The 22,596-nt window shown below is 39.8% G+C and overlaps 1 non-coding gene across 1 annotated transcript; it reads left to right on the top strand.

The window, feature by feature from the left end:
• Positions 1-11,262: 11,262 nt before the first annotated feature.
• On the top strand, positions 11,263-11,370 carry LOC112782177 (small nucleolar RNA R71). Its single transcript, XR_003192912.1, has one exon. It is a non-coding gene; the product is annotated as a small nucleolar RNA R71 (small nucleolar RNA).
• Positions 11,371-22,596: the final 11,226 nt, after the last annotated feature.

Genomic DNA, 22,596 nt, shown 5'->3' with positions numbered 1-22,596 from the left:
TTCAACTTTTTTATCTTTCCTTTGTCTTTGCCTCACTAATATGTTATTATCACTCCCTAAGTGTTTTATGAAGGTAATTATGAGATTCTGAGTTTAAAGTTGTCTTTCTAAAATTTTTACGAAAAACTGCCGTTTCTGTATTATTTTATTATTACTTATTATTTTATTATTAAATTTTCAAAATTTTACTTTCTTTCTAACTTTTACTTTATAAATAAACTTTTTACCACTCTAACTTTTAATATTTTTATTTTAACCACCCTAACTTTTGAAAATTACAAAATAACCCTCAAACACCAAAATAATTACTTTCTTACCCTTTTATGGATCAAAAGCCTGCTCTTCATTGTTCTTCACCACACTCAAAGTGTTCTTTGTAAATTTTTTCGATTCTTTCTTTGTTTTCACCCATTTTTCAATCTTTTTAGTAATTGATTTTTATCATAATTCATAATAAATTAGCAGCCACTAATACCCCATCTTTTCCACTTAATTTTAACATAAATTCAACCCCAATTTGAGGCTTAGGATTTTGGTTTTCAGCAGCCATGAAGAACACAAATTCAAAGCTGAATATAATCAAATTTCATCAAAATTTCACCAAAACTTCAACAAGAATCACTCATATAAACCATCAATTTCAAGTACAGCCAAACCATATCATAATCACACAACTCAAACATAATTAATCAAGATTAATTTTACCAAACCCTACCTTGATTTGCTGCTCCTATTTTCACCAAACCCTCACCTTACTCTTGCTGGAAATTGAGGTTTCTGATAGGTAAAAATTAGATTTTCACACAAACTCACCAGCAAGTGTACCGGGTTGCATCAAGTAGTAATAACTCACAAGAGTGAGGTCGACCCCACAGGGATTGATGGATCAAGCAACTTTAGTGAATGATTAGTTTAGTCAAGCAGATAGTGATGAATTGAATAAAATTTCACTAACAGAAAGGAAATTGCAAGGAATTTGAAGTGTAGAAATTAAATTGACAGAATTTTAAAGAGCAAGAAATGTAAAGTGCACCAAATGTAAAGGGAATTGGGTGCAGGAAATTTAAAGAAAGCAGTAAATCAAGCAATCGAAGAGATCTTGAGAACAAGTAACTGGAAATTTAAATTGCAGGAAAAGTAAGTCAAGCTGAATCATGAACAGAATTTTAAAGTTGCAGAAAAGTAAAATTGCAGAAAAGGAACTTGTAACAGAAAAGGAAATTGTAGCAAAGAAGGGTAAGCAATGGAAATTTCATAAAGCTGAATTGAATTCTAAAATATAGAGAGTGCAGAAAATGAAAGTGTATCAAAGAGCCTTCTACTCTACTCCTACTCCTACTCCTATTGCTCTCTATTAGAGCCAGCCTTACAGATCCCTTAATGAAATGAAATTGATGCCTTTATATAGGCTTTACAAAATAAAAATGAAATTGAAATTGAAAACAAATTACAATTCAAATGAAATTCCTATTCTAATTGTTTCTTGTGCCTTTGAGTCATGTCCAATGGGCTTTTGTTGGTTTGGCCTTGTATGAAGGGGATCAGAGGTGCTTGGTTGATGTGGGCTAGGGGTGTTTGGTGCTCCCAGTAGAGCGCTCAGTGCACAATTTGAGCGCTGAGCTCAATTCTCCTTTGGTGCGCCAATTGGTGCGCATGTTGCCTTCTACTAGCGTTCACTTAGTGAGCGCCAAGTTGCTTTGTTGAGCGTTGCATCTTGTGTGCTTTTGGATAGCACAAGGCTTGCCTCCCATCTCAAAACCCACGAAGAAGGTGAAAAATTGAGCGTGGTGCTCACTTTGAAAGTGAACGCTAGCCTTGTTTGGCTATTGAGCGTGGCTTTTGGGCCTTAAAGATGCCTATCACTTGTGATTCAATTTAATGCCAAATATAGATTGTTATATATCGTTGGAAAGCTCTGAATATCATCTTTCCAATGCAACTAGAAGTGCATCAATTGGATATCTGTAGCTCAAGTTATGGTCCTTTGAAGAAGGCATGGTCGTGCTATTTTGGAGGCCACTGGCGCTCTTTTAGTGAACGCTACGTTCACTTAGTGAGCGCTATTTTGGAGGCCAAAGTTAGCGCCAGCTTCTGAAGCCCAAACTTAATGTTCACCCCATACTATTATATATCGTTGGAAAGCTCTATATGTCTACTTTCCAATGCATTTGAGAGCGCACCATTTAAATCTCTAAAGCTCAAGTTATCCTTCTTGGAAGGTGAAGATGTCAGCTGGCCTTACTGCAGGTTGATACTATGTTCATCTTTGCACTTTCGGAGTAAGTTTTCTCCCTCAGATTTAGTGTCCACCATGTAGTGCCATATATGCTTGGAAAGCTCTAGATTCCTACTTTCCAGTGCCACTTGAATCACCTCATTTGGAGTTTTGTAGCTCGAGTTATTCTTGTTGGAGTGTAAAGAGGTCAGGATTGCAAATCTTATTTGCTCCTCCTTGAGTCTGTTTCCAATTCTTTTGCCACCTTGGGAGTATGATGCTTTTTTTAGTGCCTTTATTGCTTCTTCTTCTATTATTTCTTACAAAGTTTATAAAATTAAAAGATCAAAGAAATATACCATTTAAGCACAAAAGCATTCAATATTTAAGCACTAATCATCAATTTCTTGAATGAAAAAGCATAGAAAAACATGACATGATAACATGTCATCAGTTTCTTAGCCCTCAAGTCAAGTTAAGCATGATTCCTAAGGAAGAACATCATGAAAACACATGTTTAAAGCATGTTTCCTTGAAACTGAAGCAAAAAGGAGAAGGTGTAAGAACTAGGACTAATTAACCACCTAATTAGTTAATTAATATTGCCCAAAAGAGAGTCCAAAAATTTAGAATGTGAATTTGAGGATTTAAATATGATTTTTGGACACAGTGGATTTTTCTTAGTCAGAAAATTTATTTTCTGCAAAAAACTGAGAAAAACCACGAACCGGCAGTCGAACCAATTGAACCGGTTCAAGTCTGTCCGGTACCGCGTGAGAAATAGTAAAAATTAGTAAAAAACAAACCTTCGAAATATATTAAAAATGGAAAACCGGGCGTTAATTTTAACGATTTGGCCCAAAGTTGGACCAAACGGGCTAAAAACGCTAACGGGTTAAGTCCAACATATATAAAGGTTCATTAATGAACCCTTCAGCTCATTAAACACACACACACACACCCACACACACCAGAATTTAAGAGGAGGAGGAGAAGAGAGAAGAAGCACTATTCACCTACAACTTTAATCCGTGATATCTCGAGCTACGGTGCTCTAATTCGCATGTCGTCAGTGGCTACGCGAAGTACTCGCCGAGCACGTCACTTCTACCCAAGCTTTGTGGTAAGATTTTTGAATTCTTCTGCCCAGTTTTCATGCCCTTGTGAAATTCAAATTTTTAGGTTTGGTTTTGAGTGAAATCTTGTGTTTTGGGGGTTTAGGTACACTCTAGCACTTGATTTCTTGTGGTTTTGGCTTCCAAAACTGTTGGGCAATGTAAGAGGCCTTGAACTCTTGTGAAATTTTGATTATGATGAGCCCTAGGTTGATTAGTTGTGATTTGTGTGTATATAGCTTGATTATTGTGAGTTTGAAAGCTTTTTGTGATTGTTGGTGCTTGATTGGAGTTGATTGGTAGCTTGGATTGTGGTGGAAAGCTCAACTTGTGCTCATTTGGGGTTTTGGTTCATATTGGAAATTAGCCAAGGTATGGTTTTGGTTTCATCTATGTAGTATATAATATTCATGGACACCTAGGCTAGTGAACCATAGGATAGGTTTGGATTTATGTGATTGTTGATGATGTATGATGAATTGACATGGTTAATGTTAATAAATAAAGATGTTGAGGTATGATGTTTGATGAACTTGAATGAATGTATACTGTTGACTGTTGATATAAAGCATGAATGAGGTTGATGATGAGAATTGATAGTGATAAAATGATGATTGGTGAATGTGTTGGTGGAGGATTGATTTTAGTGTCATGTATTTGAGGTTTGATGATTGAGAATGGTGAATTGTGACCCAATAAGTTAGATTGTGCTAGAAATGGGAGTTTGGTAATTTTTTGGTTGGATATGGTTTGAGAATTTGGAAACATTGAGTACTTGTGGCCTTTGGTAAAAAGGGAATTTTAGTAAACTATGTCTGATCATAACTTATGCCTCAGTCTTCAAAATTAGTTGAAATTTGTTTAGAATTAAAATTTATTGAAAACTCTTCAAATTGATATAAAGTTTGCAAAATTTGGGTTTCTGTAGAGGGAGTTATGATCATTCAAAGTTTGGTGTTAAAATCTGAAATTCTGCAAAGTTACAAAATTTTGTGATTTCTGGTATGTGCGCACGCACGGCCTTGTGCACACGCACACCCCTGCGAATTTTTAAACCTGTGCGCACGCACAGCCTTGTGCATATGCATATGTAGGGGAATGGCTTCTGCTTAGAGCGCTAGCACAACCCGTGCACGTACACAACCAATGATGTTTTACAATCTGTGCGCACACACAGCCCTATGCGTACGCACAAGTTGGGAAGGGCAGTCTGTTGAGGGCGCTAGCACGCCTTGTGCGAGCGAACAACATTGTAAATTTTGGTACCCGTGCGTACGCACAACTCTATGCGTACGCACGCGTTTTAAAAATCTCTTTGGGCGTGCGCACGCACACCCTTGTGCATACGGACACTGGTGCACGAAATTGTGATCTCAGGCAACGGCGCCAAAAACTCTGTACGCACGTCTTAATAAATCGTTTTTCAGTCACAACTTCGATACAACTAACCAGCAAGTGCACTGGGTCGTCCAAGTAATAAACCTTACGTGAGTAAGGGTCGATCCCACGGAGATTGTTGGTATGAAGCAAACTATGGTCACCTTGTAGATCTCAGTCAGGCGGATATAAAATAGTTATGGAGTTTTCGAAAATATATAATAAAATAAGGATAGAAATACTTATGTAAATCATTGGTGAGAATTTCAGATAAGCGCATAGAGATGCTTCGTTTCTTTGAACCTCTGCTTTCCTGCTGTCTTCATCCAATCAATCTTACTCCTTTCCATGACTGGCTTTATGTAAGGACATCACCGTTGTCAATGGCTACTTTTTATCCTCTCTGGAAAATGGTCCGATGCGCTGTCACTGCATGGCTAATCGTCTGGAGGCATCACCCTTGTCAATGGCTGCATCCCATCCTCTTGTGAAAATGGTCCAAATGCTCTGTCACAGCACGGCTAATCATCTGAGGTTCTCGATCATACTGGAATAGGATTCACCCTCCTTTTGCGTCTGTCACTACGCCCAGCACTCGTGAGTTTGAAGTTCATCACAGTCATTCAATCCCAGAGTCCTACTCGGAGTACCACAGACAAGGTTTAGACTTTCCGGACTCTCATGAATGCCGCCATCAATCTAGCTTATACCACGAAGATTCTGATTAACAGATCCAAGAGATACTCATTCAATCTAAGGTGGAACGGAAGTGGTTGTCAGGCACGCGTTCTTGGGGGAATGATGATGATTGTCACGTTCATCACATTCAGGTTGAAGTGCAAATGAATATCTTGGAAGCAGAATAAGTTGAATTGAATAGAAAAACAGTAGTACTTTGCATTAATCTTTGAGGAACAGCAGAGCTCCACACCTTAATCTATGGAGTGTAGAAACTCTACTGTTGAAAATATATAAGTGAAAGGTCCAGGCATGGCTGAATGGCCAGCCCCCAAAACGTGATCACAGGATCAAAAAATATAATCCAGGATGTCAAATACAATAGTAAAAAGTCCTATTTATACTAAACTAGTTACTAGGGTTTACAGAAGTAAGTAATTGATGCATAAATCCACTTCCGGGGCCCACTTGGTGTGTGCTTGGGCTGAGTTTGAATGTTACACGTGTAGAGGTCAATCTTGGAGTTGAACGCCAGTTTGTAACATATTTCTGGCGTTCAACTCTGGCTTGTGACGTGTTTCTAGCGTTTAACTCAAGACAGCAGCGTAGAACTGGCGTTCAACGCCCTTTTACGTCATCTAAACTCGGCCAAAGTATGGACTATTATATATTTCTGGAAAGCCCTGGATGTCTAATCTCCAACGCAATTAGAAGTGCGCCATTTTGAGTTCTGTAGCTCTAGAAAACCCACTTTGAGTGTAGGGAGGTCAGAATCCAACAGCATCAGCAGTCCTTCTTCAACCTCTGAATCTGATTTTTGCTCATGTCCCTCAATTTCAGCCAGAAAATACCTGAAATCACAGAAAAATACACAAACTCATAATAAAGTCCAGAAATGTGAATTTAACATAAAAACTAATGAAAACATCCCTAAAAGTAACTAGATTCTATTAAAAACATACTAAAAACAATGCCAAAAAGCGTATAAATTATCCGCTCATCACAACATCAAACTTAAATTGTTGCTTGTCCCCAAGCAACTAAAAATCAAATAGGATAAAAAGAAGAGAATATACTATAAATTCTAAACTATCAATGAAACATAGCTCCAATTAAATGAGCGGGACTTGTAGCTTTTTGCCTCTTGAATAGTTTTGGCATCTCACTTTATCCATTGAAGTTCAGAATGATTGGCATCTATAGGAATTCAGAGTTCAGATAGTGTTATTGATTCTCCTAGTTCAGTATGTTGATTCTTGAACACAGCTACTTTATGAGTCTTGTCCGTGGCCCTAAGCACTTTGTTTTCCAGTATTACCACCGGATACATAAATGCCACAGACACATAATTGGGTGAACCTTTTCAGATTGTGACTCAGCTTTGCTAAAGTCCCCAATTAGAGGTGTCCAGGGTTCTTAAGCACACTCTTTTTTTGCTTTGGACCTTGACTTTAACCGCTTAGTCTCAAGTTTTCACTTGACACCTTCACGCCACAAGCACATGGTTAGGGACAGCTTGGTTTAGCCGCTTAGGCCAGGATTTTATTCCTTTAGGCCTTCCTATCCACTGATGCTCAAAGCCTTGGGATCCTTTTTATTACCCTTGCCTTTTGGTTTTAAGGGCTATTGGCTTTTTGCTCTTGGCTCTTGGTTTTAAGAGCTTTGGCTTTTTCTGCTTGCTTTTTCTTTTTCTCTTTTTTTTTTGCCATTTTTTTTTCTTTTTTTTTCTGCAACCTTTGTTCTTTGCTGCTTTTTCTTGCTTCAAGAATCATTTTTATGATTTTTCAGATTATCAAATAACATGTCTCCTTGTCATCATTCTTTCAAGAGCCAACATATTTAACATTCTTAAACAACAACTTCAAAAGACATATGCACTGTTCAAGCATTCATTCAGAAAACAAGAAGCATTGTCACCACATCAATATAATTAAACTAAGTTCAATGATAAATTCGAAACTCATGTACTTCTTGTTCTTTTGAATTAAAACATTTTTCATTTAAGAGAGGTGATGGATTCATAGGACATTCATAACTTTAAGACATAGTTACTAACTACTAATGATCATGTAATAAGACACAAACATAGATAAGCACTTAACATAAAGAAAACAAAAAACAGAGAATGAAAGAACAAGGAATGAGTCCACCTTAGTGATGGTGGCGTTTCCTTCTTGAGGAACCAATGATGTCCTTGAGCTCTTCTATGTCTCTTCCTTGTCTTTGTTGCTCCTCCCTCATTGCTTTTTGATCTTCTCTTATTTCATGAAGGATGATGGAGTGCTCTTGATGTTCCACCCTTAATTGTCCCATGTTGGAACTTAATTCTCCTAGGGAGGTGTTGATTTGCTCCCAATAGTTTTGTGGAGGAAAATGCATTTGAGGCATCTCCGGGATCTCATGGTGATGAGCTTCATGCGTCTCTTGAGATCCATAAATGGGCTCTCTTGCTTGCTCCATCCTTTTCTTAATGATGGGCTTCTCTTCCTCAATGTGAATGTCTCCTTCTATGGAAGCTCCAACTGAGTAACATAAATGGCAGATAAGATGAGGAAAAGCTAGCCTTGCCCCAGGAGAGGGCTTTTCGGCTATTTTGTAGAGTTCAAGGGAGATGACTTCATGAACTTCTACTTCTTCTCCAATCATGATGCTATGGATCATGATGGCCCAATCCACAGTAACTTCAGATCGGTTGCTAGTGGGGATGATGGAGCGTTGGATGAACTCCAACCATCCTCTAGCCACAGGCTTGAGGTCCAATCTTCTTAGTTGAACCGGCTTGCCTTTGGAGTCAATCTTCCATTGAGCTCCTTCCAGACATATGTCCATGAGGACTTGGTCCAACCTTTGATTAAAGTTGACCCTTCTAGTGTAGGGGCGTTCATCTCCTTGCATCATAGGCAAGTTAAACGCCAACCTCACATTTTTCGGACTAAAATCCAAGTATTTCCCCCGAACCATTGTAATATAATTCTTTGGGTTTGGGTTCTTACTTTGATCATGGTTCCTAGTGATCCATGCATTGGCATATAACTCTTGAACCATTAGGATGCCAACTTGTTGGATGGGGTTTGTTAGAACTTCCCAACCTCTTCTTTGAATTTCATGTCGGATCTCCGGATACTCATTCTTTTTGAGCTTGAAAGGGACCTCGGGGATCACCTTCTTCTTGGCCACAACATCATAGAAGTGGTCTTGATGAGCTTTGGAGATGAATCTTTCCATCTCCCATGACTCGGAGGTGGAAGCTTTTGTCTTCCCTTTCCCTTTTCTAGAGGATTCTCCGGTCTTGGATGCCATCAATGGTAATGGAAAAACAAAAATCTTTATGCTTTTACCACACCAAACTTAGAATATTGCTCGCCCTCGAGCAAGAGAAGAAAGAATAGATGAAGAAGAAGACGAAAATAGATGAGAGGGAGAGAGAGATGTGTTTCGGCCAAGAAGGGGAAGAGAGGGTTGTGTTGTGTGAAAATGAGGAAGAATGGAGGGTTACATATAGGGAAGGGAGGGGGGGTAAGGTTCGGCCATAAGGGTGGGTTTTGGGTGGGAAATTGATTTTGAATTTTGAAGGTGGGTAGAGTTTATGAGGTAGGTTTATGGGGAAGAGTGGATGGATGTGAGTGGTGAAGTGGTGATAAGGAAGAAAGGTTGAGGTAATTGGTAAAGAGTTTTGGAGAAGAGTGTTTATGGGATTGTGTGAAAGAGGGGTGAGAAGAAGTGAGTGGAGGTAGGTGGGGATCCTGTGGGGTCCACAGATCCTGAGGTGTTCAAGGATTTACAACCTTGCACCAAATTGAGCATGCAAAATGCCCTTGCACACAACTCTGGGCGCTCAGCGCCAGATTGGTGCTTGTTCTGGGCGTTGAACACCCATTTGTTGCCCATTTCTGGCGTTGAACGCCACAACCATGCTTGTTCTGGGCGTTCAGCGCTAGCTCTTCTCCAGGGTGAAATTCTGGCGTTCAAACGCCCAGATGTTGCCCATTTTGGGCGTTCAGCGCCAGAACCATGCTCTGTTCTGGTGTTGAACGCCAGCCAGATGCTTCTTACTGGCGTTTAAACGCCAGTGAGATCCTCCTCCAGGGTGTGATTTTTCTTCTGCTGTTTTTGATTCCGTTTTCAATTTTTATATTTATTTTGTGACTCCACATGATCATGAACCTAATAAAACATGAAAGAACAATAAAATTAGATAAATAAAAATTAGGTTGCCTCCCAACAAGCGCTTCTTTAATGTCAATAGCTTGACAGTGGGCTCTCATGGAGCCTCACAGATGTTCAGAGCATTGTTGACACTTCCCAACACCAAACTTAGAGTTTGACTGTGGGGGCTCTGGTTGACTCTGTTTTGAGAGAAGCTTTTTATGCTTCCTCTCCATGTTTACAGAAGGATGACCTCGAGTTTTAAACACAAGGGAGTCCTCATTCAATTGAAGGACTAGTTCACCTCTGTTAACATCAATCACAGCTCTTGCTGTGGCTAGGAAGGGTCTTCCAAGGATGATGGATTCATCCTCATCCTTCCCAGTATCTAGGACTATGAAATCAGCAGGGATGTAAAGGCCTTCAACCTTTACTAACACGTCCTCTACTTGTCCATAAGCCTATTTTCTTGAATTGTCTGCCATCTCTAATGAGATTTTAGTAGCTTGCACCCCAAAGATTTCTAGTTTCTCTATTACAGAGAGGGACATGAGGTTTATCCCTGAACCAAGGTCACACAGAGCCTTTTCAAAGATCATGGTGCCTATGGTACAAGGTATTAGAAACTTTCCAGGATCCTGTTTCTTCTGAGGCAATGTCAGTTGATCTAGATCACTCAGTTCATTGGTGAACAGGGGAGGTTCATCTTTCCAAGTCTCATTACCAAATAAATTGGCATTCAGCTTCATGATTGCACCAAGGTACTTGGCAACTTGATCTTCAGTAACATCTTCATTCTCTTCAGAAGAGGAATACTCATCAGAGCTCATGAATGGCATAAGGAGGTTCAATGGAATCTCTATGGTCTCTAGATGAGCCTCAGATTCCTTTGGTTCTTCAGAGGGAAACTCCTTATTGATCATTGGATGTCCCAAGAGGTCTTCCTCACTGGGATCTACGTCCTCCCCTTCTTTCTTGGATTTGGCCATGATGGTTATATCAATGGCCTTGCACTCTCCTTTTGGATTTTCTTCTGTATTGCTTGGGAGAGTACTAGGAGGGATTTCAGTGATCCTTTTACTCAGCTGGCCCACTTGTGCTTCCAAATTTCTAATGGAGGATCTTGTTTCATTCATGAAACTCATAGTGGCCTTAGATAGATCAGAGACTAAGTTTGCTAAATTAGAGGTATTTTGTTCAGAGTTCTCTGTCTGTTGCTGAGTGGATGATGGAAAAGGCTTGCTATTGCTAAACCTGTTTCTTCCACCATTATTAAAGCCTTGTTGAGGCTTTTGTTGATCCTTCCATGAGAAATTTGGATGATTTCTCCATGATGAGTTATAGGTGTTTCCATAAGGTTCACCTAAGTGATTTACCTCTGCTATTGCAGGGTTCTCAGGATCATAGGCCTCTTCTTCAGAAGGCGCCTCTTGAGTACTGTTGGATGCAGCTTGCATTCCATTCAGACTCTAAGAAATCATATTGACTTGCTGAGTCAATATTTTGTTTTGAGCCAATATGGCATTCAGAGTATCAATTTCATGAACTCCCTTCTTCTGAGGCATCCCATTACTCACAAGATTTCTCTCAGAAGTGTACATGAATTGGTTATTAGCAACCATGTCAATGAGTTCTTGAGCTTCTACAGGATCCACCTGCAGAAGTATCCAATGACATCTTAGCCAATTCAGATAGACCATCATAGAATATATCCAGGATGGTCCATTCTGAAAGCATGTCAGAAGGACACTTTTTGGTCAGTTCTTTGTATCTCTCCCAAGCTTCATAGAGGGATTCACCTTCTTTCTGTCTGAAGGTTTGAACATCCACTCTAAGTTTGCTCAGCTTTTGAGGAGGAAAGAACTTGGCTAAGAAAGCCTTGACCAGCTTATCCCAAGAGTTCAGGCTATCTTTGGGTTGAGAGTCTAACCATACTCTAGCTCTGTCTCTTACAGTAAAAGGGAAAAGCATGAGCCTGTAGAGTTCAGGATCTACTCCATTAGTCTTAACAGTATCACATATCTGCAAGAATTCAGTTAAAAACTGAAAAGAATCTTCAGATGGAAGTCCATGAAACTTGTAGTTCTGCTGCATCAGAGAAACTAATTGAGGTTTAAGCTCAAAATTGTTTGCTCAAATGGCAGGAATGGAGATGCTTCTTCCATGTAAATTGGAATTAGGTGCAGCAAAGTCACCAAGCATCCTCCTTGCATTATTATTATTTTCGGCTGCCATCTCCTCTTCTTGTTCGAAAATTTCTGAAAGGTGCTTGCTGGATTGTTGTAATTTAGCTTCTCTTAGTTTCCTCTTCAGAGTCTTTTCAGGTTCTGGATCTGCTTCAACAAGAATATTCTTGTCCTTGCTCCTGCTCATATGAAAAAGAGGGACAGAAAAATAATAATAGGGATCCTTTTTACCACAGTATAGAGGTTCCCTTGTTGTGAGTAGAAGAAAAGAAGAGTAGAAGAGAAAAGAAAGGAGAATCCAAACAGAAGGGTGAGGAGAGGAGATTTTTCGAAAATAATTTTTGAAAAAGAGTTAGTGATTTTCGAAAATAGTTTTTGAAAAAAGTTAGTAATTTTCGAAAATTAAAATCAAAAATTAAAATAATTAGTTAATTAAAAAGAAATTTTGAAAAAGAGGGAAGATATTTTCGAAAATTAGAGAGAGAGAGTTAGTTAGGTAGTTTTGAAAAAGATAAGAAACAAACAAAAAGTTAGTTAGTTAGTTGAAACAAATTTGAAAATCAATTTTGAAAAGATAAGAAGATAAGAAGTTAGAGAAGATATTCTAAAATCAAATTTTTGAAAAGGATATGATTTTGAAAAAGATAAGATAAAAAGATATTTTTGAAAAGATATGATTGAAACTAGTTTTGAAAAATATTTGATTTTTAAAATCGCAATTAATGACTTGATTCACAAGAAATCACAAGATATGATTCTAGAGCTTAAAGTTTGAATCTTTCTTAACAAGTAAGTAACAAACTTGAAATTTTTGAATCAAAACATTAATTGATGATGTTATTTTCGAAAATTATGTGATAAAGATGAGAAAAATATTTTTTAAAAATATTTTTAAAATTTTCAAAAATAACTAAGAAAAATGAAAAAGATTTGATTTTTGAAAAAGATTTTGAAAAAGATAAGATTTTTAAATTGAAAATTTGATTTAACTCATAAAAACAACTAGATTTTAAAAATTTTTGAAAAAGTCAAATCTAATTTTCGAAATTTTAAGAGAGAAAAAGGGGAAGATATTTTTTTTTATTTTTGAATTTTTAATGATGAGAGAGAAAAATTAAAACGTCATTTTCATGTTTTTCTCTTTTCTTTTTGGATCAAAACAAGGAATGCATGCAAGAACACTATGAATGTTAAGATGAACACCAATAACACTTTGAAGATCATGATGAACAGCAAGAACTTATTTTTGAAAAATTTTTAATGCAAAGAAAACATGCAAGATACCAAACTTAGAAATCTTTCATGTTTAGACTCTATGGATTCAAGAATGCATATGAAAAACACCATACAACACAAAACAATAAAACATCAAGATCAAACAAGAAGACTTACCAAGAACAACTTGAAGATCATGAAGAACACTATGAATGCATAATTTTTCGAAAAAATGCAAGATGAACATGCAATTGACACCAAACTTATAACATGACACATGACTCAAACAAGAAACACAAAATATTTTTTATTTTTATGATTTTCTAATTTTTTTGTATTTTTATTTTATATTTTTCGAAAATTAGTGTAAAAAAAAGAAAAATAAGGATTTCAAAATTTTTAATATGAATTCCAGGAATCTTGTATTCTTATTCTAAAGCTCTAATCTGAGGGTTAGGCATGGCTTAATAGCCAGCCAAGCTTTAGTATGTAACTCAGACATGACACGGCTGACATTCCAATTAACTTGCTTCCATGCTGATGGTTGGAAGCCTCAGTCCAAAAGAATTTAGACATGGCTTTACAGCCAGCCAGGCTTCACATGCTTCATGAAACACTAGAATTCATTCTTAAAAATTCTGAAGAACATAAATTAAATATTTTTGAAAAGAATTTTTTATTTTTTATTTTTTTCGAAAACAGATGAGAAATTTTTGAAAATAAAACAAAAAGAAAATTACCTAATCTGAGCAACAAGATGAACCGTCAGTTGTCCAAACTCGACCAATCCCCGGCAACGGCGCCAAAAACTTGGTGCACGAAATTGTGATCTCAGGCAACGGTGCCAAAAACTCTGTACGCACATCTTAATAAATCGTTTTTCAGTCACAACTTCGATACAACTAACCAGCAAGTGCACTGGGTCATCCAAGTAATAAACCTTACGTGAGTAAGGGTCGATCCCACGGAGATTGTTGGTATGAAGCAAGCTATGGTCACCTTATAGATCTCAGTCAGGCGGATATAAAATAGTTATGGAGTTTTTGAAAATATATAATAAAATAAGGATAGAAATACTTATGTAAATCATTGGTGAGAATTTCAGATAAGCGCATAGAGATGCTTCGTTCCTCTGAACCTCTGCTTTCCTGCTGTCTTCATCCAATCAATCTTACTCCTTTCCATGGCTGGCTTTATGTAAGGACATCACCGTTGTCAATGGCTACTTTTTATCCTCTATGGAAAATGGTCTGATGCACTGTCACTGCATGGCTAATCGTCTGGAGGCATCACCCTTGTCAATGGCTACATCCCATCCTCTTGTGAAAATGGTCCAAATGCTCTGTCACAACACGGCTAATCATCTGAGGTTCTCGATCATACTGGAATATGATTCACCCTCCTTTTGCATCTGTCACTACGCCCAGCACTCGCGAGTTTGAAGTTCGTCACAGTCATTCAATCCCAGAGTCCTACTCGAAATACCACAGACAAGGTTTAGACTTTCTGGACTCTCATGAATGTCGCCATCAATCTAGCTTATACCACGAAGATTCTGATTAAGAGATCCAAGAGATACTCATTCAATCTAAGGTGGAACGGAAGTGGTTGTCAGGCACGCATTCGTGGGGGAATGATGATGATTTTCACGTTCATCACATTCAGGTTGAAGTGCAAATGAATATCTTGGAAGCGGAATAAGTTGAATTGAATAGAAAAACAGTAGTACTTTGCATTAATCTTTGAGGAACAGCAGAGCTCCACACCTTAATCTATGGAGTGTAGAAACTCTACCGTTGAAAATACATAAGTGAAAGGTCCAGGCATGGCCGAATGGCCAGCCCCCAAAACGTGATCACAGGATCAAAAAATATAATCCAGGATGTCAAATACAATAGTAAAAAGTCCTATTTATACTAAACTAGTTACTAGGGTTTACAGAAGTAAGTAATTGATGCATAAATCCACTTCCGGGGCCCACTTGGTGCGTGCTTGGGCTGAGCTTGAATGTTACACGTGTAGAGGTCAATCTTGGAGTTGAACGCCAGTTTGTAACGTATTTCTGGCGTTCAACTCTGGCTTGTGACGTGTTTCTGGCGTTTAACTCCAGACAGCAGCGTAGAACTGGTGTTCAACGCCCTTTTACATCGTCTAAAATCGGCCAAAGTATAGACTATTATATATTTATAGAAAGCCCTGGATGTCTACTTTCCAACGCAACTGGAAGAGCGCCATTTTGAGTTCTTTAGCTCCAGAAAATCCACTTTGAGTGCAGGGAGGTCAGAATCCAACAGCATCAGCAGTCCTTCTTCAACCTCTGAATCTGATTTTTGCTCAAGTCCCTCAATTTCAGCCAGAAAATACCTGAAATCACAGAAAAACACACAAACTCATAGTAAAGTCCAGAAATGTGAATTTAACATAAAAACTAATGAAAATATCCCTAAAAGTAACTAGATTCTACTAAAAACATACTAAAAATAATGCCAAAAAGCGTATAAATTATCCGCTCATCAGACACACCTTGTTTCTCAAACTTAAACTTTGTTTTCAACTATTTCACCTTTTAGTAAGATTGTAAGCTTCTGTGACACTATTTTAAGACTCTTGTGCTAACTTTTGGGTATTAAAACATGGGAAAAACTTAAGAGAATTAGTTGATATTATTTTGAAAAATTAGAAAATGGAGGCTTAGGTTTCTACTGTACTGAGGATGGGTTTGGTGGCGTGTGAATGTAGATTGATATGTGAATTGAGAACTGATGAACTAATGAGTTCTGAATGCAAATGTTGAGTTGACAGTGGTTGAGATAAGTCGAGGACTCGAAATGAAAAGATGGATCCATGATATGTTGAAAATATTTTCTGAAAACCACTGAACTACTGTTTCATACTGAGATTGATGAGACGTTATGCGCCTAGCAGGGACGGTGGTGAATCCCGCCTGTCGAGGTAGCGGCGGCGACGTAAGGACGGTGGTTAATCTCGCTTACGTTGGGATGTGAGGTCTGTGGCAAGAGTATCCCAGTCGCATCCCTTCGGATCAATAGAGTGTGCATGCACAAAATCCTGGACGGTGATCCGAGCACCATATCTCGGGGGTTTCCAAATGATGATTCCGAAGGGAGACATCTCCATGGAGGTGTGTCAGGTTGGTAGTTCAACCGACAATATGATATCATAGCCAGTAGAACAGACATTCATCATATGCATTTTTTATCTGTTTGTATGCTTTGACTACTTGTAATGGTTTGCCTATTTGTATAATATGCCTAATTGCTTACTTGAATTACTTGTCTTATATGCTTCTACCTGTGTTTTACTTGCATTGAAATTATCTGTATTTTCTACTGGGATTGAGAAGGTTCGGAAGGCGGTGGCGATGGGATCGCATGGAGGATAGGTTGGTGAAGGCTGTGGGACAGCAGAGAACTGTTAGACTAGAAAATCCTCTAAGTTAGATTATCTTTTAATATGTTAAGGTTTTGTATATGCTTTATTGTTTTAGATATGCCATAAGATTGAATCTTGTGATGGATATTGTTCAGAGGGTTACCTAAAATAGGGAAGTCGATCTCGGATGAGATCTTCTGATCTGGCCGGGGCTGCCGTGCCCGACCTGTGGAAGCTTGAGACGCTGATGGTCCACGATCACTGGAGGGGGGTGGTACCTGCAAGAGATTTCGATGCTTAAGTCAGTACGGGCTTTAAGCAGGTTTTTAGTAGAATTAGAGTATGAATTATACCTCGATGCTCCAGTGTATTTATAGTAATAATTGATGATCTTCTTTTGAGATAAGCTGGTTATCTTATCTTTTAGGGAAGATATCTTTATCTTTTGGTCAACCGCATTCTGGTGGACGGTGTCCTTTTGCTCTTGGGCCTTCTTGGGCCTCTACTGCGGTCTTCCAAGCTCTTTGTAAAGAGGTCGGTACTGGACCAACCTTTCAAGAGGTCGGTTTATTTACCTTGGGCCAACTCTGACCTTGTAGCTCAGACCGATGAATGAATAGTGCCCCTGCTTGAGCTTCGACCTTCCCATGAGGATGTGCTTTTAAGCTTCGACCTCTTTAGGAAGTCGTGCCCAAGCATCTCGCTTTGGCGTTATCCGATCTGTTTCTTTTTATGTCAGTTTAGTGTCTCTTAAGTGCCATTTAAAAATGCTTTACCACAGCAATGCTTTCGAGGGCGTCAGTAACGTGCGAACGCCTTTAAAACCTATTGATTGGGCTTTTATTTTCCATTTCTTTTCCCTATTTTCCTTTGTTTGAAATCAAAGAAATTTGGATTTTTCAGTTCTTTCTTCAACCTTCGTCTGTTTCATTTTCATTCTTCTGAAAAGAACACCCTCTTGCCCAAACTTTGCCCCAAGCTTTTCTTCCTTCTTTGAAGTTTTGAAGCTTTCGTTTGGACCATTCATGCTTTCGCTACGCATCCGTCGCTGTTTCTCGTTCTCCTTTGCAGGTTAATACTTTGCTTCACATCTTTTTCTCGTCTTTATATGTTTTAATTGTTGTCATTCTTTGTACTTTACTGCTGCATGCTTCCTTTTTGCACAAAGTTTTGATCTTGCTGAGCCTTATTTTGAAAAGGTTGAAGCTTTCTTGGTGATTATTGTATGCCTTTGTTACTTCAGAGTTGCAACCTTTTTGTTTTGCTATTTTTTGTGAAGGAATGTTAGTGTCTGGGTTTTTGTTTGCCTCCTTGTATTTTCTTTTGTTTGAGAGGGTTAGGGCTTTGGCTTTTCTTTTTTTAGATTCTACTCTGTTGCCTCCAAAGGGTGCCCCTGGGATTTTGGTGTTGATTTCTTTTGCTTTGTGTGAATTCTGAGGTGCCCTTTTGTTGCCATACTTGTTGCTTGTTGGTCGTTTCTTCCTTTTCTGTTGCTGTCCGAGTTGTTTGGTAGTGACCAATTATATTTTGTTATTGTAGGTGTAGTTACTATATGTCTTCTCGTAAGAATATTGTCGAGATGTCCATAAAGGTCCTAGCTGGTATGGCCGATTGGTTAGATTCCATAGTCCTGATGTGTGTTTCTGAAGCCGACCCAGAATACTGTGAGAAGCTTAGGAGATTTCATAGGGTTTGTAAACGTAGGGAAGATGAGAAGAACGATGAACTGGTGTTGCCTGATCCTGAGGAGAAAGTTAGTTTCCCTCCCTTAGATCGGTCAGAGCGTCCTTTCTTTTACGCCTATGACTACTTCTTTAGCCAACTAGGTATTACCCTTCCTTTTACTGCGTTTGAAGTTGAGCTCTTGTGGAACTGTAATGTGGCCCCTTCACAGCTTCATCTGAACTCTTGGGCCTTTATAAAGATTTTCCAGTTGTTATGTCAAGAACTAGGTGTTCATCCTTCCCAGCCCTTTTTCCTCTACCTGTTTGTGCTGACCAAACCAGGAGTGGCCAAGAAGAAGGCTTCTTGGATCTCCTTCCGGGCTACCCAGGGGAGAAAGATTTTTTCTATGTATGATGACTCGTTTTGTGACTTTAAGAACTTCTATTTTAAAGTCCGAGTTGTTGAGGGTGCTAACCCTTTCTTTCTGGATGAAAATAATGAGCCAACCTTTTCTTTATGGTGGCAAAAAGATCCTATAGTCCTCAAGTATCCTTGGGAGAGTTTAGATGAAGTGGAACAGGCCTTTGTGAATGTTTTAGAGGGCCATTGGGGGAGCCTCCTCATCTGGACACTAAGAGATTTCTAGGAGATCCTTCCCTCCTCCATTCTGAACTGGGTAGTATCCGACTTCTTTCTTCATAGAAGTGGTTTTCTTTTACTATTTGTGGTCTTTGTCCTTTTTTCTATCGTGTAACTATTTTCCTAGCTTCTTTTTCAGAGATGGTGAGCTCTTCTGATTCGATGAAAAAGTTTCATAAAGCAAAAAAGGCAGTAGCTGCCCAGAACCCGTCAAAGAAGACTTCGGGGGAGGGTTCTTCGGAGCAGTTACCTCCAAAGAAGCTGGCGATTAAGTCTCAGGGGCCGAGGAAGATTATCCCGACCCCACGAGTTTGGCCGGCCTCTTCTGAACCGCCTCACTCGACCTCGAGTGCTGCCTCCTCCCCTACTGCTGCTGGTCCCCCTCCTAAGAACCCAAAGATTGTTGGAAATTATAATCTGAATGACAAAGAATTTGATTTTGTGGCCTTTGCCACAAAATTGATTGCTCCTCATGGTAAAGTTCCCTTGGACGATGTCTCCATCCTGCATCATCTCGATTTCATATCGAGCAACAGTATTCAGATGGCTAATCTTGGTGCAGCCTTATCTCGGGTTGTCTGGGAGTCCCCTGTTCATGCTACCAAGGCCTTTTTGGAGGATACCAAGGCTGAATATGACAGGGTGAAGGGTTTGAAGGACGATCTGGACACCAAGGTTGCTAAGTTGGAGATTGATGTAGAGAAGGAGAAGGATCGTGCTACTGTGGAGAAGGCAGCAGCTAACCTGGCCGAGGAGACTGCTAAAAAGTATAAGGAGAGCTATACTCGGATCTATGGCGACCTGCTGGAAACTACGGAGAGGCTTCAGTCAGCCCAGGATGATTATGCCGAGCTTCAGGGACATATGGTGGGCAGTATGACCAATATGTATGAAAATTTAAAGGCCCAGGTTCGTGTTCTTGCTCCTGATGTCGACCTCTATTTATTTAGCATGGACAATGTGGTGGAGGACGACATGATCGTGCCTGCCCCTGACGATGATGATGAGGGTCCTGCTCTTGCGCCACTATCTAAGGCTTCCTCAGCTTCTACTACTACAACTCCTTCTGCCGAGGTGGTCCCTCCTAAGCCCGAGCCTAAGCTGGAGATTTTGAATGGGCCAGATGGAGTTGTCAATGCCACCTCGATCTCAACCATGCCTCCTCCTCCTCCTAAGGATGTTGCTACTGGGGTGAACTTAGATCCCCTATGATGTTTCTTTTTATATCTTGCTATTGGTGTTTTGTTGGTCTGACCTGTGGGCCTTGTAACTTTGTGAATGTCTTTGGCTATGGTCTTTCGACACTTTTGCTAGTTGCTTTCCAATAACTCTTATTTTCAAAACAAACACTTTAAACTCTAAACGGAAGCCTTTGAGTCTTTAATGTTTTAATTCTTGCTTTGTTTGCATGATGGCTTATATTTGGAGGTTGTTTTTCAACCCTTATTTGGGGGTTGCTCTTCAACCCTTATATGTGTGCTTGGGTTTCCTTGGTTTGGACACCCTTTGCGGCGGCGTTTCCCTTATGGGTTTCCCCTTTTTTGGCCTTCCAAACTATGCCTTGGGACTCCTTGGTTCGTTGCCTTTTTCAAGGCAATACGACCTTTTCTTTCTTAGATCGCGCTTTATTGACGTCGACCTTTATGGCTCCATTGTCCGGGCTTTTTAGCCGGTTTCCAACAACTTTTTTAGGTAGTGTTCTTACATAGAACCTTTTCTTTGTAGTTTGTTGGGACGACTTTCTAGCTCCGTCTTGAGATCGTGCTCTTGCTTTAAGTAACATTCCTTTCAGGGCTTTGTAACTTTTTAGCTGAGCACTTCGGGCCCTGGTTTTTTAACCTTTCTTTGACCTTTGCAAGATGTTTTTGTCCCTTTTCAGTGATCCTTTCATTGGTCCAATTTTTCTGTCGGGCCTTCTTGAGTTATTTTTAGTAATCCCATTTCTAGTTAGACCTCGTCAGGTCACTTTTTCTGGTTTACTTTTTATAACTCCTTGCATTAACTTGAGCTTCTATCGCTTCACCTTGCCGACTTCTCTTAAACGGGAGATGAATTTCGCGTTTTATGAGCGTAAATTAATGCGTCTTGATAGGAAACTTTTTAGGAAATCGACAACTTTCATTCAAGTAGTAACCAGATAAAATATAAATAAAAAGTGTGTATATGTGAGTGCTTACCCTTCTAGGTCGGGCAGTTTTTTAGATCTCGACGTGGCACCTCATTAAAAAACCTTTTTAGGAAAAAGAGTGCGCCTTGGCCTGAGATCTTTCTCTAACTATAGTACCTTCTTAGGTTACAAGCGTGCCATGACCTTGGTAGTTCCTGCCCTTGGAGGTCGGCCACCTTATAGTAACCTTTTCCTAGTACTTCTGTAACTCGGTATGGCCCTTTCCAGTTGGCTGCTAGCTTTCCTTCTCCTGACCGACCTGCTCCGATATCAATTTGGATTAAGATGAGATCGTTGGTGGAAAAGCTTCGCTAGATTACCTTCCAATTATACCTTAAATCCATTCGACGCTTTAGCGCTTCCTCTCTAATTTGGACTCTTTCTCGGAGTTCCGAAAGTGGGTCGAGCTCTTCCCTTTGAGCTTGAGAGTTGGTGTCTTCATTGTAGAGGACCACCCTAGGGGATCCTTCTTCGATCTTTACAGGGATCATTGCCTCCGTTCTGTAAGCAAGTCGGAAGGGTGATTCCCCGATCGTGGAGTGTGGTGTTGTCCGATATTCCCATAGGACTTATGGGAGCTCTTCAGCACAAGCTCCCTTTGCATCCTGTAGCCTTCGTTTTAACCCGGCCAATATAACTTTGTTGGCGGCCTCCGCCTGTCCATTTGTTTGTGGGTGTTCCATGAAGGTGAACTGGTGCTTTATTTTTAAATCAGCTACCAAGTTTCTAAAGCCCGTGTCGGTGAACTGAGTGCCATTGTCTGTGGTGATGGAGCATGGGACCCCAAACCTTGTGACAATATTTCTGTACAAGAACTTCCGACATCTTTAGACTGTGTTCCTTTTCCGAAGGTCGTGTATAGCGAGATGTACCCAAGTGGTTGGATTGGGGTGTATCCGATCCCGAATAGACTATTAGGGTATGCTCTGAGCTCGTTTTCTTGTAGGTCGAGCTTGTCGAAGGCAGATTTAAACAGGATATCTGCAGAGCTTCCTTGGTCTACCAATGTTTGGTGGAGATTGGTATTGGCAAGTATGATGGTGACAACCATAGGGTCATCATGCCCTGTGATGATTCCTGCGGCGTCTTCTTGAGTGAAAGTGATTGCGAGGAGGTCGAATGACCTGTCCCCTCCTCCGACATGGTATACCTCTTTAAGGTGTCTCTTGCGGGATGACTTAGAGATCCCTCCTCCTGCGAATCCTTCATTAATCATGTGGACATGTCTTTTAGGGGTGTGAGGGGGCGTTCAGCTCATCCACCCTCTTCATCCCTTCTTCTCTTTTTTGGTTCGTCCGCTCGGTGGGCTAAGAACCGATCTAATCTCCCTTCTCGTGCCAATTTTTCTATGACATTCATCAGGTCGTAGCACTCGTTAGTGGGATGCCCGTAGATCTGGTGGTATTCGTAATACACTGTCCGACTTCCTCCTCTCTTGTGTTTAATCGGGCGAGGGGGTGGGATCTTCTCAGTGTTGCATATCTCTCGGTAAATATCTACAAGGGACACCCGAAGAGGGGTGTAGTTGTTGTACTTCTTGGGTTTCTCAGTAGGTTGGTCTTCTTTTTTCCTGGACTCTTTATCCTTGTCCCGAGGTTGGTAGGAGAGTCTGGTCTTTGAGGCTTCTCCTAGTTGGGAGTTCTCCTCCATATTGATGTATTTTTTCGCCCGTTCTTGTACCTCATTCAGAGATGTTGGGTGTTTTTTGGATATTGAGTGGCTAAAGGGTTCTTCCCGTAGTCCGTTGATGAGTCCCATAATTGCTGCTTCTGTAGGGTGGTTTTGTATGTTAAGACATGC

This window comes from Arachis hypogaea, chromosome 19, assembly GCF_003086295.3.
Source record: "Arachis hypogaea cultivar Tifrunner chromosome 19, arahy.Tifrunner.gnm2.J5K5, whole genome shotgun sequence".
Lineage (NCBI taxonomy): Eukaryota > Viridiplantae > Streptophyta > Magnoliopsida > Fabales > Fabaceae > Arachis > Arachis hypogaea.
Note: the sequence above shows the minus strand (reverse complement) of the source record. Positions and strands in the feature narration are given on the sequence as shown.